The sequence below is a fragment of the Dipodomys merriami genome, unplaced genomic scaffold (assembly GCF_024711535.1).
Source record: "Dipodomys merriami isolate MVZ:Mamm:240054 unplaced genomic scaffold, mDipMer1.0.p SCAF_88, whole genome shotgun sequence".
Taxonomy (NCBI): domain Eukaryota; kingdom Metazoa; phylum Chordata; class Mammalia; order Rodentia; family Heteromyidae; genus Dipodomys; species Dipodomys merriami.
In genome coordinates this window covers 4,976,710-4,989,579 of record NW_027206490.1, presented here as the reverse complement: position 1 = coordinate 4,989,579, position 12,870 = coordinate 4,976,710, and positions in this window count along the sequence as shown.

Below are 12,870 nucleotides of genomic sequence, written 5' to 3'. Positions count from 1 at the left end.
GATTGAATATAAGATAGTGAAAGAATACAATTATAAAGTAGGGAGTGGAAAATTATTATTGTATTTCAAGTTCCTTGGGTACCATTGTTATACACTTGCTTACTAAGAAATTATCATAACATTGAAAAAAGAAGCCAAAATAGAAACTGGTAAATCAACTGGCTGCGAAAGTTAGTATTTCAAACATATTTTTGTCTTCTAAAATCACATACAAGTGTAACAGTCTTACAAGGGAACATGGGAAACAGATTCTGCTTTTGTAAGTACAGAAAACAATTCTCCAAGCCCACCAAGCTTGTCACATCAAAGACTGGGTTCTCAAAACCCATGAGGAGATATTGTCATTAGAATCTTCTATATAGGAGGCTCAATGCAAATTATTTATTTTTGTATTGATCTTTTGCTAACGGACCTTAAAAAAAGAAAAGTAAAGCCTAATTCTGTTACAAAGAACAAGATCTCCCAGCCAAGAGAGCCAGGCTCATATTCTTTCTAACTGCCTGCTGATTAGTCATTGGTGGTACTTTTGTCCTGACATAACACTTCTCTCTATGAGGTGTCATCCTGCTTTGAGAACGCAAATCCTTGGTAGAATCATGATTAACTTGAGGACAAGGAGACATTCATTAAACTTTTCTTTAGTGGTATTGTAAAGACACAATGAGAGTATTATGGTGCAAGACCATTCAAGGAAATACTTTTTAACCAAGTAACCATCTCAATCAGTATTGGCTAGGTGTAATGGCATGAATCTGTCATTCCAGTTTATATGGGAGGCATAACTAGCAGAGCTAGTTTTCTGGGCTGTTGCCCAGGAAAAACCTACAAGAACCTATGCACAACATAAGTATTATTAAAAGGGCTGTCAGTTCAGTTCTTCCCTAACAAGTTTAATTTCATATGTGACAAATCTAGGTACACTCTTCCACAGTGAATTTATAGAATGACCCAGGCTCAAGTGTGGACTGAGTTTCCACATCTTCCTCCCTCAGTAGCCTCACACACTCCAGCACACACATGGGATTGAGCTGGGCAGCTTCCTCTGCTGCTGGCAGGGGTTAAGGCTTTGTGCCATCAACAAATTAGTACACATACAAACACCCAAAGAGTATTCTGTTTTCCACTCTGCTTCTATCCATCCAGTACTCTTCTGCTATGCCCCCCAAGGTTCAGAAAATTCTGGTCCCTCCTCTTGGACATCCTCACATTTGATCTACCTAGAAAACACCTGTTCCACTTCCAGAATCCTCACAGGACTCTACCTGTATAAGTCCTCTTCTGTATCACTGTACTCAAAGCCCAAGATAATATTTCACACTATTCTTTACCTGTGTACTTCCTAACAGTCTTCTTGTCCTGCCCTGGAAAATGGTGTAATTAGTTTACTATGCATCTCACTGCGCTTCTAAATAACTCACTTATCTAGAGCAGGATATTTTTTCTACAGATATCTTCCAATATAGAACAATACTTTGTAAACACTGGGCATGGCATCAAACTACTGGCAGTTGAGTAGAAGTGTGTACTAATTACAGAGCATCCATGCTATGTGTGATGCTACTCATTTGGAATCCTACCACTCAAGAAGTTGAACTAGAACATCATGGGTTCAAGATCAGCCTGGGCTAAAATATGTCTCAAAAATAAAAGGACAATCTTGCTATAGTAAAGGAATTACTTTGAGGAATAACACATCTAAATGAAAATCTAAAAGGACAAAACAAGTAACACACATCACCCCATCAATGCTCCACAGCTTACTCACTACCCACCATGAGAGATTTCTACCATCCAGGAATAAATCTTTCATTACAGCACAAAACAGAAACAAAAATACCCCAGAATAATTCTTGAAACCAATTTTCCCTTAAACACAGTTCTTATATATGGGATGAACCACTTTTAGGCACAGAACTACCAATAAAAAGGGGGAAAATGAAATATATAAAAATTTAAAAATTAAAATTAGTGTAGTGTCTCAAACATATAAAATAGTTACTTGGAAAGCAGAGTTCAAGGTTGCATAGGGAACAATTATCAAGATCCCCTTCTCAGCTGGAATTTTAGCTTAGTGGTAGAATGCTTGCCTAGCATGCATGAAGCCCTGGGTTTGATTCATCAGTACCACCTAAACAGAAAAGGCGGCAAAAGCGGTAGAACACTAAACTTGAGCAAAAAAAAAAAAAAAAAGAAATTAAGGGACAGTGCTCAACTGTGAGTTCAATCCCCACAACGGGCAAAAAAAGTCCCATTCACAATCAAGAAGGAAGTACTAGTTCTTCCAGGTATGTAGGTATGTATGAGAGGCATTCTAACACTGCATTCTTTTTTTTATGTGTGTGATAATGAGTACATTTCTTATCAAGCATTGTAGCCTCCTCCTTTGTTTCCCCTTCACATCCTTTCCCATCCTTCCCCATGCCCCCCACCCAATCCTCCCCGCCACCTCCCGCCCACCAAATTTGTAAGTTTCGTTTTCGACATAATGACTTGTACATCTCATTGCTGCAATGGGTCCACCTGTATCCCTATTAAAACGATTTGTTTTTCCCCTTCCCCTCCACAAAATATACCGACATGAAATACAGTGAAAGCAGGGTTTATACTGTGGGGGAAGGACATATAAAGCAACAAAGAAATAATCTTATAAATGTATTAGAAACAATCACATGAAAAAGAAAAAAAACATTTGAATACATATCTTAGGGTTCATTTCCCTAACATCACCTTATCTGAACTTTTCTGCTTGACTCAGTCATATAATAGATATTGCAAAGAATGGAAACCATGGGACCTATGTTCCTTTGGGCTTGGCTTACTTCACTTAATATAATTTGTCCAAGCCTTTCCATTTCCTAACAAATGCGGCAATGCCATTCTTTCTAACGGAGACAGAAAATTCCACTGTGTATATATACCACATTTTCTTGATCCACTCATCTACTGACAGGCAGCTGGGTTGGTTGCATATCTTACCCATAGTAAATAATGCTGCAATAAACATAGTCGTGCTGGTAGCTTTAGTGTGGTCTTGTGTGTCAGCATTTGGGTAAATGCCCAAAAGTGGGATTGCTGGGAAATAGGGGAGCTCTATGTGGCGGAACCCCCATACTGCTTTCCAAAGTGGTTGAACAAGTTTACACTCCCACCAACAATGTAGTAAGGTTCCCTTCTGTCGACATCTACTCCAGCATCTGTTGTTATTAAAGTTCTTGGTTTTAGCCATTCTAACTGGAGTGAGGTGGTATCTCAATGTTGTTTGGATTTGCATTTCTTTTATGGCTAGGGAGGTTGAGCATTTCTTCATGTGTCTATTGGCCATCTTTCTATCCTCTTCAGAGAAGTTTCTGTTTAAGTCTTTATCCCACTTGTTTATTGGGCAGTTGTTTCTTTGAAGATTTCTTGTTGTGATATTTAATTTTTTTGAGTTCAAGATATATTTTAGATATGAGACCATTGTCCGTTGTACAGCTAGTGAAGATATTCTCCCAATCCGTGGGCTTTATCTTGCTCTTTCTAGCTATGTCCTTTGCCATGCAGAAGCTCTGCAATTTCATGCAATCCCATTTGTCCAACCTTTCTTTGCTTTGTTGTGTTTCTGGGTCTTTATTAAGAAACTTTCGGAGATGCTGGAGGGGATGTGGACAGAAGGGAACCTTACTTCATTGTTGGTGGGAGTGTAAACTTGTTCACTTTGGAAAGCAGTATGGAGGTTCCTCAAAAGACTTCACATAGAACTCCCCTATGACCCAGCAATCCCACTTTTGGGCCTTTACCCAAATATTTACAAACAAGACCACACTAAAGCTACCAGCACAACTATGTTTATTGCAGCATTATTTACCATAGCTAAGATATGGAACCAACCCAGATGCCTCTCAGTAAATGAATGGATCAAGATAATGTGGTATATATACACAATGGAATTCTCTGCCTCCATCAGAAAGAATAACATTGCCCCATTTGTTAGGAAATGAAACGACTTGAACAAAATTATATTAAGTGAAGTAAGCCAAGCCCAAAGAAATATAGGTCCCATGGTTTTCCTCATTTGCAATATTTAGTATATGTATTAGTCAAGCAGAAAAGGTTCAGATAATGTGATGTTAGGAAAATGAACCCTTAGATATGTAATTAAATGTTTTTTTCTTTCATGCATTTGTTTCTAATGCATTTATAAGATTATTTCTTTGGTGCTTTGTATGTCCCTCCCCCACAGTATAACCCCTGCTTTCACTATATTTGATGATGGTATAATTTGTGGAGGAGAAGGGGAAAAACAAGTCATTTAAGGATACAGGTGGATCCGTTGCAACAATAAGTACAAGTTGTCATATAGAAAACGAGCTTTACAACTTTGCTGGGGGGGGAACGATTGCGTGGGAGGGACGGGGGAAGCAGGGAAGGGATGTGAAGGGTAAACAAAGGAGGAGGCTGCAATGCTTGATGAGAAATGTACTCATTTTCTTGCCCATATAATTGTAACCCCTCTGTACAATATGTTCACAATAAAATAATAAAACTGAATAGCTTATATTCAAAGAATTAACGTGAATACTTTTAAAACAAATTTAAAATGAATAAATCTGTCAAAGTGAAAAAAAATGAAAAGAAAATTTCAGCTTATGCCAAGGTGACCTAGGGTTTCTCCTATTCCATCCTTAATGTTTTCAGAGTCTAGCACTGCATTCTAACACAACTTAGGGAACCCATGATATTCGTTCAAAGTAACTGCTAAAAACAGGGCCAGCTGTCTAACACTTGTCAAACAGTGCAAGTAAATGAGTTTAATATATGTACACAGTGCATGTGTGCACACCTAGAGTCCTACAACAAGAAAGATATTCTGATAATTATGTGGTACATATGCTGCCTCTTTCTACTATTTCGTCTTTCTAGAGTAATACCATATGCACAGCAATGGGTGCAAGATGAACTCACCACCTTCTAGGAGATGTGTGGACTGATCATAGAAACAAAAACATGTATATTTTCTCTTGATGTACATATTATGAAAATATATGCATGCTCATATGTGTCTAAAGGTTGAGTATATTTTGTAGCTATATGACTCCGTATGTTACATAAGCACTGAGAAATGTAAGGAAGGACTGACTAAAGGTTACCTCAGAAAAATTACTGAGACAGGCCTCTGGACTCATTATTTTTTCTGTTTAATTGGAGATAGAATCTTACAGACTTTTCTACTTTATGGAGCTTGAAACTACAATCTCCCATGTCTCAGACTCTTAAGTAGCTAGAGTTACAGGCATGCCAGATTGGAGATGTAGCTTTAGTGGGGAAGCATCATCCTTGAGAGAAAAAGCTAATGAAGTGAATAAGGGCTTGAATTCAAGCACTAGTATGGGGTATATGAGCTCACACATGCATACAAACACACATTAACAAGAATGAAACTCTGGTGTCCTAGCTATATATGTATACTTTAAATCACCTGTAGATTGTGGCTTAATAATCTAATAATACAAAAATTAATCCTCAAGCTCTCTCCTCTTTATCACATTAGGTGTCTTAATTACCTTATTAGGGTTTTTTTTCCTTTTCTTTTTTTCTTTGTGTGTGTGTGTGTGTGTGTGTGTGTGTGTGTGTGTGTGTGTGTGTGTCTGTGTGTGTCTGTGTGTGTGTATGTGTGTTATACACACACTCTGGTGTACATATAACAATACTTAGACTTGAACACTGTGAATTGGCAAGATGCTTTTGCTTCTTCTCTCAAGGCTGTTGATCTACCCCTTGAAGTACAGAACCACTTCCATCTCTTTTCGGGAGAGAAGTGTCCCATTCATTTTCTAGGCCAAGCAGGGCTCAATCAGAGGTCTTTATATCTCACCTTCATGAGTATATTTGTTCTTATGTGCTAAACTCATCAGGTAATAGTCTTAGTTAAAATTAAAAACAAATCTGGGACAGTATTTAGGCCTTGATTAATGCCCTAGGACCAGCACAAAAAATAAATGCAGTTTCTTGTGATAATTAGACTTCACTTATTGCTATTTCTAGGATTATCATCTATGTCAAGGGTCTCTGGAATGTGACTTCCTCCATAGGTAAGGGATCATTCTAAATCAATCAGTCAAAAGTAACCATAAATCCTCCATATATTACCTTTGTAATGCCAATTACATTTGTTAAGATTTAATTAATGCTATGACATTTTTAGACCTCAAACATCACTAAGGACTTTTTTTAGAAAATATATTTCTATCTCTATTAGTATTCTACCCACTGTGACACTGAAGAAGTGAAATCATACACTACCCAACTTAAAGGCCTACACCAAGAAACAATTAGGTGGCAGACATTGATACAGGCAAGTTGTACCCTGCATATTCTCCTAAGTCAATTAATACTAAAAACATGGACATAGGCCAGCCTGTGTTGTAGTTGAATATCTTGTCTCAAGAACAAAAAGTGAGGCCTGAGAACGTGGCTTGGTGGGAGATTGCTTGCCTAGCAGCCATGAAGCCCTGAGTTTGATTCCTCAGTAAGTTTGATTCCTCAGAAAAAGCTAGAAGTACATTGTGGCTCAAGTGGAAGAGTGCTAGCCTTAAGTAAACGAAGCTCAGGAAAATGACCAGACCCTGAGTTCAATACCCAAGACTGGTTAAAAATAGGTGAATACAGGAAGCAGGGAGAAGAGGTGCAGAGCTATTTATCGGAGCCTACATTTTCCCAGCCTTCATGACCTTTCATCTTGTGATTTGTTTTCATTCTATTCAGTGGTCAACAAACTAGTTTCCACTGAGTCTCTGAATCTTGTGTTATTGAATGTTAGGAATCTTAATTTTGGTATTGGGGATTTTGCTAAATGGAAGAGCACTTGCCTGACAACTGCCAGGCCCTGAATTTGTTCTCAGGTCTGAAAATAAAAATTCTTTAATCTTATTTAATTTGTGACTTACTTCACAGAAGAAATAAATGAATTCACTCATTCATAGAATCACAAATTGATACATTTTCTAGGCTCATTTGAGAAAATTTACCATGAAAAAGCATAACATAAGTTTCACACTTATGGTTCACACTTGTAATCCAAGCCACTCAAGAGGCTGACATTGGAGGATTATGGTTTGACGCCAGATGGTGCAAAAAACTCCATGAGTCTCTTATCTCAACCAGTAAAAAGCAACTGGCAAAAAAAAAAAAAACCGTAGCTGTGACTCAAGCCGTAGAATGCTAGCCAAGAGGTCCAAAGCTACAGGGCAGCACCCAGTCACTTAGTTCATGTCCCAGAAGAACTGGCAGGAAAAAAAAAGAACTCAAATTCAAAACCGCTTTATTAGGTTCAAAATAGTTCATAATCATTGAGAAAAATTTGCCATTTTGAGCCAAAAAAACAATCATTTTTCTACTAATGACACAGAATAAAACATTTTACTTCTTAATGAGTGTTAAATCATGGAGGATTTCACTGTGTGGAAAGGTATCTTTTCTAATGATAGCAGAAAATTTCAGCATCACTTCATGTATTATATCCCAGGACTGTAAAACATATAAAGTTAGATTTGGGAGTTCCGGAAAGATGGTGGAGGAGAAGCTGGAGGCAAAACAAGCTCTCACATAGAAAACAGTTTTAGAGTTCCAGTGAACAGTCCTAAGCCAGAGAATCATACCAAGTGTGCCATCAGAGGACAGAGAGTTAGGCCAGAGAGGGAAAATCCAGGCAAGGAGACAGATCGGAGGTCTTGAAAGCAGCTGCCACTGCGGCAGCAGCGGCGGCAGCGGCGGCAGTGGCAGTACCTCCATACCTGAAACAGAGAGAGGCTGGGACGAAAGAGCCAGATGCGGCAGGCGAGCGGATTTTACTCAACACCAGCAAGAACCGACAAGGAGCAGACATCTTCATGCTGCAGTTCGCAGACCAGAGACAACCCAGGAACCAAGACTCGGCTTGAGTAGAAGCCTAACATCCTCACTCCTTCTCAGGGAGCAGAAGAGGGAAGGCCACCCCCCCCCCCATCTTGTATACTGATAAAGCTCAGCAGAGCTGCTAGCTCCAACTCAGGCCTTGGAATAAAACTAGCGTCATTTAGCAGGTCACAAGAACTTAATGGCAGTGTGACCTGCCAGACTCAGCTCCACCCAGGGAAAAGTCACTCAGTTCAGGCACCAGCCCTAGTAGTGGCTTTCTTCACTGGGTAATAAGAGCCAGAGGCTGCCCCTCCCTTTAGCAGCCTCGACATCAGTAAAAAGAAACCGCGAGAGTGGCTCCAGGCTGGGCTCAACTCAACCCAGAACCTAGCCTCATCACAGCATCTCCAAACTTGAGGAAAAAGCCATCTCCCTCTTTTGTGATAATCAAAGCAGATTTCCCTACCATTGAACTAACCTGGGAGGAGGATCGCAAAATCCTGGGTTAAGCAGAGCATTTTTCTGCCTGTCCAAAAAAACTGACTTAAGAAACCAACCAAGCCACAGGACCACAAGCAGACCAGAGATTCCAACCAGAGGCTGATTACAAACACAAGGGAGATACAGGATTTTTCCCCAACCCTTCCAAAAAAATCAAATAACTTTTCTTTTCCTCTTCTTTTTTTTTAATACTTTTACAAAAATTTTTTTCTTTTCTAAAACTTTTTAATTTTTAATTTTTACCTCTTTATGAAAAAATTTTTTTTCTAGTATTTTTTCCCCCTTATAATCTTTATTTTTGGGATACATGCGTGTGTGCGTTTTTCTTTCTTTTTTTTTCTTTTTTTTTTTTTAATTCTTTTTGTTTTTTGCTTAGCTTCACTGAACTTCTGATCTTTTTTTTTCTTTCGTCCTCATCCTTCTCACCTTTTCCTCTCTTTTGTTCTTCTTTATGGGACTTAATTGTTGTTCTGCCCATCCTCAGATAAACCCGTAATTGATTATTAGAAGCTACCCCTCATTGTGTACACACTTAATCCACAAATTTATTACTCAATTCAAAACTTCTGAGACTTAAATTCCTTAAAAGCAGTACTACCTCTTTATACCTATATAATATTTTAAGTATTTTTTTAAGATTTCACATCTCCTTTATATCCCTCCCCTGCTCTCATTATATTCACGTTCTTTGAATAATTTGTTCTCGATTCTGCATATTATTCATTTTTATTTTTCTATTTTTTCTGGTCTTTTTTATTCTTTCTCTTTCTTCTTGTTTTCTCTCTCTCTACTTTCATCCTATCCAATCAATTTCCAGCTTTGAGACTAGGACTTAGTTAAGTTAACTCTCCCTATAGCTTCCCACATCACTCTATTCCTATTTTGTAACAACATCTCTCCCTAGCCCTAATAATTTCTGGTTTACCAAATTCTTCTTTGCGGTTCATAGCCCATTAATATATAGTTGTTTGATGTTGAATAGAGGTACCTGTTGAACTAGATTGTATCTGCAGACTATTGACTGTTCAAATTCAGACTTTGGTTGATGCTTGCCTTAAGTTACTGTTCTAGCACAAAACTGGTGTTACTTTCATCCCAAATGGGCAGAGTAAGCCGGAAAACCACAAGAAAAATGGCAAGTTCGGGTATTTCCACACCCACTCATGATAATCAGGGGACAGAACAGATAATGAATAATCCAGAGGAGAGTTCCCAAATAGCTCTACAAAAACTGCTGGCAAACATGATAAATGAAAAGATTGAGAACATACAAAGAACTCTGTATGAGCATGATAGGGAGAGAGAGGAGGCAAACAAAAGTTCAATGCGAGAAAAGATTGAAAACCTAAAAAAGGTTCTGTATGAGTGTGATAGGGAGAGAGAGGATGCAAACAATAGGTCAATGCAGAAAAAGATTGAAAACCTACAAAGGACTCTATGAGTGTGAGAGGGAGAGAGAGGAGGCAATCCAAAGGTTTATACAGGAATATCATGAGAGTGAGGAAGCTACTCAAAAACTGATACAGGATTTGCATGAGCAGCTTGAGAATACTTAAAGAGAAAAGCAGGAATGGCATGAACAGGCTGAGAACACTCAAAGAGAACTACAAGAATGGCATGAACGGGAGGAAGCTAACCAAAGAGTAAAACAGGAGTTGAGAGACCAGGATGAGAATACACAAAGATCACTAAAGGCATTCATGGGATCCATTAAGAAAGAGCTGAAGGAAATTAGGGAGACCACAAAATGAATGCTGAATGGAACCCAACAGAAGGAATGGGAGTCCAAGGAAACCATAACCAATCAACTAAGTGATTTGAGAACAAATACTGAACACCAAATTAAGGAAGTAAAGAAGTTCATATAAGATCTAAAACAAAATTCAACAAAGAATTTGAAGTGATAAAAGCTGACCAACTAGAAGGAAAAGAAATAAAAAACAAAGTAGAAAGTCTTGACAGCAGGTTAGACCATGCAGAAGATCAAATCTCGGGGATTGAAGATACCTAGATATTATAGAGAAAGAACATGCAACCATCCAAGACAAGTCCAAGAAATATGATAGATCTATCCAACACTTGGAAGACACCATCAGAAAGCCTAATCTAAGGATAATGGGTGTAGAGGAGAACGTAGAAACAGAAGTTAATGATCTGGGGAATTTCTTTAACAGGATCCTAGCAGAGAACTTCTCAAACATACAAAAAGATAGGCCTATTCAGATACAAGAAGCATTTAGAACCCCAAATAGGACAGACCACAATAGGACATCCCACCATCACATTATAATCCACACAGAATCAACTCAGAAAGAGGAAAAGATCCTTAAAGCTGTCAGGGAGAAAAGGTTAATCACCTACAAAGGGAAACCAATTAGAATCACCTCAGAATTCTCAGGATAGACAATCAAAGCAAGAAGAGCTTGGAATGACGTATGCCATGCCTAAAAACAAACAACTATCAACCAAGAATACTGTAACCAGCTAAACTCTCCTTCATAACTGAAGGCCAAATAAAAACCTTCCATAGCAAAGAAAAATTGAAACAATACATCTCCACCAAACCAGCCCTACAAAAGATTCTTAAAGAAGTCCTACACATAGAAAACCAACAAAACCACAATAAAGGCCAAGAAACCGCACCCAAACTGAGAAGCCAAGAACCATAGGAAGAACCGAGTTTTTGCAGCCCCCAAGAAGGTGGATAACATGGCAGGAACTCCCAAATACCTCTCAGTCCTATCTCTTAACGATAACGGACTGAACTCTCCAATTAAGCGACATAGACTGTCTAGTTGGTTTAAAAAACAAGACACTTCTATCTGCTACCTTCAGGAGTCACATCTTGCCCGTAAAAACAAACACATTTTCAATGTTAAAAGCTGGAACAAAATCTACAAAGCAAACGGCTCTCATAAACAGACAGGAGTTGCAATCCTAATCAGATAAAATAGACTTCAAATTAAAACTCATGAGAAGAGATAAAGAAGGTCGCTACATACTAATTAAAGGTTCTCTCCTTCAGGAGGATATTACAATTCTAAATATCTATTCCCCAAACAATGGAGCACCCAAATTTATCAAAGAAACACTACTTTCCCTCAAATCCCATATAGATCCAAAGACATTAATTGTTGGGGATTTTAACACACCATTCACCCCACTAGACAGATCAACTCGGCAAAAACTTAACAGAGAGACCGCAGATCAAAACAGCTGCAGAGATGAACTAGACTTAACAGACATCTACCGAACATTTCACCCAGCAGCATCAGAATACACGTTTTTCTCAGCAGCACATGGAACATTTTCTAAAATAGACCACATTTTAGGCCACAAAGCAAACTTGTCTAAGTTCATAAACATTGAAGTTATACCTTGCATTCTCTCTGACAACAAGGGAATAAAATTAGAACTCAAAACCAAAAACCAACAAAGAAAGTCCGGTATCATATGGAGGCTGGACAACACAATGCTGAATCATGAGTGGGTCATGGAAGAGATTAGAAAGGAAATTCAAATGTCCATGCTATTCAACAAAAGTGAACACACAAATTACCAGCTCCTCTGGGACACAGCAAAGACAGTACTGAGAGGCAAGTTTATAGCTCTGAGCTCCTACATCAACAAATTGGAGAGATATGAAACCAAAAATTTAATGAGACATCTGAACCTCCTTGAAAAAGAGCAGCAACATAAAGCACAATCCAGTAGATGGAAAGAAATAATTAAAATTAAATCACAATTAAATGCATTAGAATCCAAAAAAACTATAGAAAGAATCAACAAAAAAAAAGAGTTGGTTCTTCGAAAAACTCAACAAAATTGACAGACCCTTAGCAAATCTTATCAGTAAAAGAAGAGAACACACTCAGAGATGAGATTGGAAACATCACCACGGAAACAACCAAGACTCAGAACATTATGAGGGAATACTTCTCAAAACTTTATGCTAATAAGTTTGAGAGCTTGACAGAAATGGACCTTTTCCTAGCAAATATTGACATGCCAAAACTAAACCAAGATGAGTTAAACCATCTTAACAGGCCCATATCAAGCATTGAAATAGAAACAGCATTAAGAGACCTCCCAGCTAAGAAAAGTCCAGATGGTTTTACAGCGGAATTTTACAAGGCCTTCAAAGCTGAGCTTACACCAATACTCCTCCAACTCATCAATGAAATTGAAATAGAAAGCTCACTACCGAACACATTCTATGAAGCCATCATATCCCTCATCCCAAAACCAGGCAGGGACTCATCAAAGAAAGAGATCTATAGACCCATTTCTTTGATGAACATTGATGCAAAACTTCTCAACAAAATTTTGGCCAATCGACTTCAACAATTCATCCAAAACATCATACACCATGATCAAACAGGATTCATTTCAGGGATGCAAAGCTGGTTCAATATACGCAAATCAATTAATATTATTCATCACATCAACAGCAGCAAGAATAAGAACCACATGGGTATCTCAATAGATGCAGAAAAA